The following is a 6,076-nucleotide window of genomic DNA, read 5'->3' as shown; positions in this document are numbered from 1 at the left end:
AGCTTGGCCCGGGCCGCCGGCTGGGGCGGCGGCCGACGCCTCAGGGATCCCGGCGTCGCCGAGAAGCCCGCGGGCGCACCGAGGGGCGGGGGCGTGGTAGCCGGATGGCCCCGCCCGTCGCCCCCGCGCGCAGCCCCGCGCAGTCCCGTGCCGCGTGCAAACGTGAGGGTTCTGCGGGCCGCTGGGACTCCGGCGACCAGGGCTGGGAGCCCGAGAGGCGGCTTTGGCCGCCCCCGCTCCTCTCCCGCTAGTACAGTCCCTTCCCCCTTCGCGCACCCTCCAAGGCTTGCTCTTCATTCTTCGACCTCATTAGTGTTAATTCCTCGACTCCTCTCCGCCCCTCTCGCCCGGCTTTCCCTCTGCTCCCTCCTTCCCCTTCTTCGCGGGCCCATCACTCCTTTTCCGTCCTCATCCCCGTCCTTCCTGGGATTCCTTTTCCCCATTATCCGTTTGCTGCTTCATCTTCCCTCCGTCTCTGCTTTCTCCGCCGCCTCCCACCAGAGGAACTTGTTCCGGCCAGGGGTCCCCACCAGCTCACAGTCGTCCCCCTCCACCCTAGGGACGGCGGCGTGTGCGGGTCCCAGCACCGCTCCCGAAGCACGAGCGCCCCGCCCAGTCCCTGGCGTGATTCCGAAGCCCAGGCCCCCGCCAGCCTTTTCTCCCGGCGACTCGGCGAGGGCAGGAAGCAGGCCCGGGGCCCCCTCCTCCAACGAGTCATCCTGGAGGGCTACGGGGGCCACCCAGGGAGGATGCAGGCACTGCGCCCTCAGGCCCGGTCTCCAGCAGAACCGCACTCTCCAGCGAGCCGGGGCGTGCGTGCGGCGAGGGGGCCTGAGGCAACAAGTGACGCTGTGTGCGGGCGGGGGCCAGTGTACCTTCCTGGCGCGGGGGCCGGGCCGACCCTGGCTACGCGATCCCGGCAGCCGCCTTCCCCACACTAGGCTTTGGGGATGGGGGCGAGGGAGAACTGGGAGAGAACAGAGACGTGGTTCTTCCCAAGTCCAAAGTCTCCCTCCGCCAGGTTTCACCACCCGCGCCGCAAGCAGAGTTTGCTAGGCATGGGGAGGGGGAGTAGGGCAGAAGCCACCGACGTGGAGGGATCTTTGGAACGTGGGGCGATGGCGTGAGGAAGCACGATGCCGGATTGCCTCCCCCCCTTGGCCGACGCTTTCCCCCTACCCACCACCCAGGCCTCCTGGGCCAAGGGCCCAGCCTGACCAGCTGGAGCGGATTTGGGCGAAGGAGGAAAGAGGGGCCCCGGAGCCCCCCCCCCCCCCGTCTCCCTGTGCCGCCCTCCCTGATTGGCTCTGCGTCCCTGGAGCCCAACTTCAGTCGTTCCGGACTCCGTCTGAGCCCCAGGGGACCCGGAGTGCGGCGACCCAAGGCGGGAAGGGGCGGCCACGAATCCCGGGGGCTGACATCCCGGGGGCCCCTGGGGGGAGGGACGCGGACGGGCCGGCCCCCGCAGCCTCTGCGAGGCGCAGCTCGCCGCGACTAGCGGCCTCCGCTCCTCTCCGCCCCCCGCCCTTTCCTTCCCTCCCAGTGGCGGCCTCCCTCCTCCTCCGCCCCCCCACCCCGCCCGCCACCTCCCCCCGGTTTCTCATTCCTGCCACCAGCGCGCTCGGCGGCTCATTCCGCGGCCGCCGCCAGACGAGGGGAGCGAGTAGTGGTTTGGGGGCCCTCATTGTTATTTGACTGTTTCTTTGGATTTCCAGACAATTTAATAATTTAATTCTCTCAGAAAAAAAAATAGCATTAGTTTACTATTATGTTTGTATTATTTTGGTCTACTTCCTAGTATTACTTACCTTACCATGAATTTTAAGTGAAGATACCTTGACATTTTAATTGTACATGATTTGGAATATGTTAATTTAGTCAGTTAGCCCATTCATGGTTTTTTTGTTTTTTGTTTTTTTCAGAATAGAAAAGACTTATATTAACCCTTCTGGTTTTAGCAAGTAATGGTTTGAACGAATTTAAACTGATTCACAGATTTTAAAATTAATATACAGGAAAAGTGACTTATTCCTCAATGTGCATTCAACAGAGGCCTCAGTAACATCACATACAGAATGTATCTGAGGGAAAAGTAATGTCTCATCTTGGTTTTCATTTGGGATTCACATAGTTCAACTTCTTGATTAAGAAATATTAAAATAGGGTTTCATGTTCGTGGATCTGTATGAATTGAAAGAATTAGAGCTGATTTCAAGACTTACAGAGTTTAATTTGGAGGAAAACAGAGACTTGGATCTTGCAAAGTGATTTAAAGGAAATAAATTTCGTGCTCTGCATTTTAACTACCACGGGAATTGGAGTCATTTGGCAAACAGTTAACGTTAAAGTTATGCACATTTTTTTATTGTTTGTCATTAACCTTGATTTCATTTTTAAAAATCATTTCATTTTATTACAAAATGTGAGATGAAACTGTAGGTCGTTTTGAATCATTTCTGTCCCCACAGGCACATTTTTAAATGAACAGAATATTGGGAAACTAAAAAGGAATTATATAGGAAATCTGTAAATTATGGAAAATGTGTTTTGGAAACACCCTACTATGTACCAAAGATTACACATTTTTAAAACAAGCAGCATTCTAGATACAAATAGATTCTACGAATCAAATGTTTCAAGTGAAAGTCTCTTAAAGGTTTATAGTTACAGTAATGGAAAAAGCAACACACTTATAATTTCTATGCATAATCTATTTGCTACTATCTATTTTGTGTAAGTAAAATAAATAGCAAATTGTTTCAGAGGTAAATAACCATCTTTTAATGCTTAAATTAAGTTATTGGGTAAAGCGAACAAGTTTAAGTGCTAACTAGTATTTTGCATACATACCATATGATGCAAAATAGCACGTGCTTTCTATTTATGTTGGTTACCAATCTTGATATTCAAGGGAAGAGTGTATAAAGTTAACAAGCAATTATTATTTGGCAAATTAGTACTCAACAACCCTGAGTAAATAGGAAGTTTGAAACCTATCTGTTATACAGCTACTTTAATTTGCATAGCACACTGGTGTGTTTGCTTTGCAAATACTTTGCAATGAATCATCATTTGTACTATACAGTCCAAAGAAAAGCAATCAAAATTCACAGCAAGACAATGAAATTAATTATAACTGTTGAATTCTGTGGTGGTAATTCCTCCTCATGCAGGAAGATTAATTGCATTGCACTTTCCTTGCACTCCACTAAATGATCTGATGAATGTATAATCATTTACAGATTTCTCAAATGCTGAAAATTGATTACCTTTGATTAGCTCTGATCTGCACAAAGAGCTCTGACAGAGTATCAGTGAAACATTACAACATTACAGACAAAGTAACAAATGATTTAATTACCAGTGTGCTTATTAATGTTAGATTCCCTGCAGTGATCCTGGCAAATCAGGGGCCTGTAATAGACCTGTGGGTTTCACTGAATTCCATTAGGGTTTAAATAATATTTCTCACTATTTCTCAAATCCTTCTTTTCATGGCTCCTTAATAACTCTAATTAATTTTAATTTGCACCAAAAAAATCCACTGCATCTTTAGAAACTTTTAATTAGCTATGAAATAAAACTCTTCTCCTCCCAAGAAGACATATGTGATCAGCTTTGGAGTAGACTCACAAATAAGTTTTCATTAAGGGTAGTTATCTCTCTTTAATATTATTAAATGAAAATCTAAAACAAATGTTGAATTGCACATGTGGTCCAACTCTCCTCTTCTAGCGGCAAACAAAATGAAATTTGTTTAACGAGAACCAAGTGAAAGAACAGTATGGTAAAATGTTTAGATAGTAGTGTGCTAAGCATCATCATAATACTCTTTTTTTTTTTTTTTTTGTCTCAAACGCACACTTTCAACCATTTTGTTAACTATAGTATAGAAAACACACTGATTAAGAAGCTTCAGTGTATGTTGAAAGAGGATTTGAAAATGCAAGAGCAAGAGAACACTGGCCCAGTTAGACACAGAATGTGATGAATAATGTTGGCACAAACAAATCAAGCTTATCTAGGCTTGTACGCGGGAACATTCAGATCACTTTGGATTGGCAGCTTTTAGGGCTTTCCCCAATTTGATGCCATTATATATGACATTAAATTATTGTGAAGCAATGACAATGAAAACCCAGATGATCAGAGGAGTCAAACAGAGCAACTTAAATTAAAATATGTGCCTGCAAGTGTTTCCAGGCAAAGAAAAATTAGAGGGTAGGCAATTAAAAGGTTGTTTAGCACAGAAACGCTGATATACAGACAACTTTATAATAATATTTTTGCAAAGTGGCTCTGCAGTTCTGTAGAGACAAGGCAGTGCTGCAGGTGTTTCTGGGTGGCATTTCAAAGCCACTAGCTGTAAAACTTAAGACATAGGGATATGCAGCCCCCAGTGCTAATGAATACATTTATTATGTTCAGTGCTGTCAGCAGCTGAAAAGCTATCCATCACATGGAAACAGCACAGAGTCAGGAGTCTCTTTTTTGTGGAGAAATATTGAAGTCAGATTGTTGATGTCAAAAGTCAAAGTCTAGTTCAGCTATCTGTTTTAGGAATCTGACTGAGACACATTGTGCCTGAGCGCAAACTGATATCTAGCAGAGCTCATTTTAGCAAATGTGTGATTTAGAAGTCAAAAAAACACTCCTACAACCAAACTCATAGCAGGCAGAGGCTGTGGCATGCATGCAGAGTTTTTACATTTTAATATGACACCGTTTGGTAGTGTTTATCATCTGAAATCCAAACCATATCAACTTTCTAGCTACGATATTTAAGATCTGTGTACTTTCAAAAAAAATATTCACACAGAATAAGAGGATGCATTAAAATACCACCACAATAGCAAAATGATTGGCCTTGCTGGGTTTGGTTTTGTTTTCATTTTTTTTCTGCAAATCAAACCACAAGTAGTGAATTCACTTTATTCCCAATAAAACATAGACACTTACATGGGGCTGAAATGAGATGAGTATTTAATGGTGGCTAAATTGCAGACACTACTCAAAGCCCCTTCTGGACATATGCACCTCATTACACTCCTGGAACCTCTATTATAATACTACTTACAACGTCTAAGTATATATTTTATACATAAAGTAACAAACATCTACAACAGCCAAATGTCGCTGCATTCTTAGGAAATTGGAGTAAAACAGGAAAAAAAAAAGAGCAAATTCACTATGCTCAGGACCTCTTTTTTGCTTATTTTGATCCTCAGCTCACCTTATTTCAAGATATCTACCTTCTTTCCTTTTTCACTGGAAAAAAATTTCAAATTAATTTACAGTAAAAAGTGAATGAAACGAAATTGGTTTGGGTAGTGCATAGTCAATCCTAATACAATTTTTAAACTCACTTCAAAATAGATGACATAGCTTGGAAACTACAGTTTTATCTGAACAAATCTTGGGAATCAAAGTGTACATTTCGTGTGTATTTCTTTAAAGGAGGGCTTTGTGCCTCCGAGGCAGCATATGCTCAGAATGCTACTACACTTGCCAGCCTTCCTGTAAATTTGTGGTGTTTAACAAAAAACAAGCGCTTTTTTCAATTCAAGTCAGGAAGACTCTTTTATTTTTGCTTATTTCGCCTTCTTTTTTCTTTTCTAGCACAACCCTCAGGGCGCATGATGTAATGGTCAGCACTTGCACGTGGGAGCAAGAAAGCCTTTCCTGAACTGCAAACTTTATTCAATAAAAATGATTGTGCCCCAGCTCTTTTCTCCTCCCAAAGAGGGGAAAACATACAAATATCATGTAGAAAGCTTTAGGAATTCTAAAGACCTCAGTAGGTCTCAGAAACATCAATTATTATTATTATTTTTTTAGTACAAGTAAAAGAAGCAACACACGCAAAAATGATAGCAGAGATTATTTTTACCCTAACTTGGTTCAATGACGCCAGATGTAGAATAAGTCTCTCTGGCTTGAAGGGTCACGAGTTTGAGTCAAAACTCAACTTCAAGTTAATTGGCTGGCTTTGGGGGCTGCACAAATTGCAGAGAGACGTATTTGTTTCTGATGGGGAAAGAAGGGATCGCTAATCCAGAGCCTCTGCATCCCCTTG

The 6,076-nt window shown here is 44.2% G+C and overlaps 1 protein-coding gene and 1 long non-coding RNA gene across 3 annotated transcripts in view; one reads left to right on the top strand and one right to left on the bottom strand.

Annotated features, from left to right (window-relative positions):
* CDH11 (cadherin 11) overlaps positions 1-6,076 on the top strand; it is a 154,523-nt gene that overhangs the window by 6,501 nt on the left and 141,946 nt on the right. The window lies entirely within an intron of this gene.
* LOC114484000 (uncharacterized) overlaps positions 1-6,076 on the bottom strand; it is a 57,817-nt gene that overhangs the window by 5,099 nt on the left and 46,642 nt on the right. The gene's annotated exons all lie outside the window — the stretch shown is intronic.

This window comes from Physeter macrocephalus, chromosome 17 (assembly GCF_002837175.3).
Source record: "Physeter macrocephalus isolate SW-GA chromosome 17, ASM283717v5, whole genome shotgun sequence".
Taxonomy (NCBI): domain Eukaryota; kingdom Metazoa; phylum Chordata; class Mammalia; order Artiodactyla; family Physeteridae; genus Physeter; species Physeter macrocephalus.
This window is presented reverse-complemented; position numbering and strand designations above follow the sequence as displayed.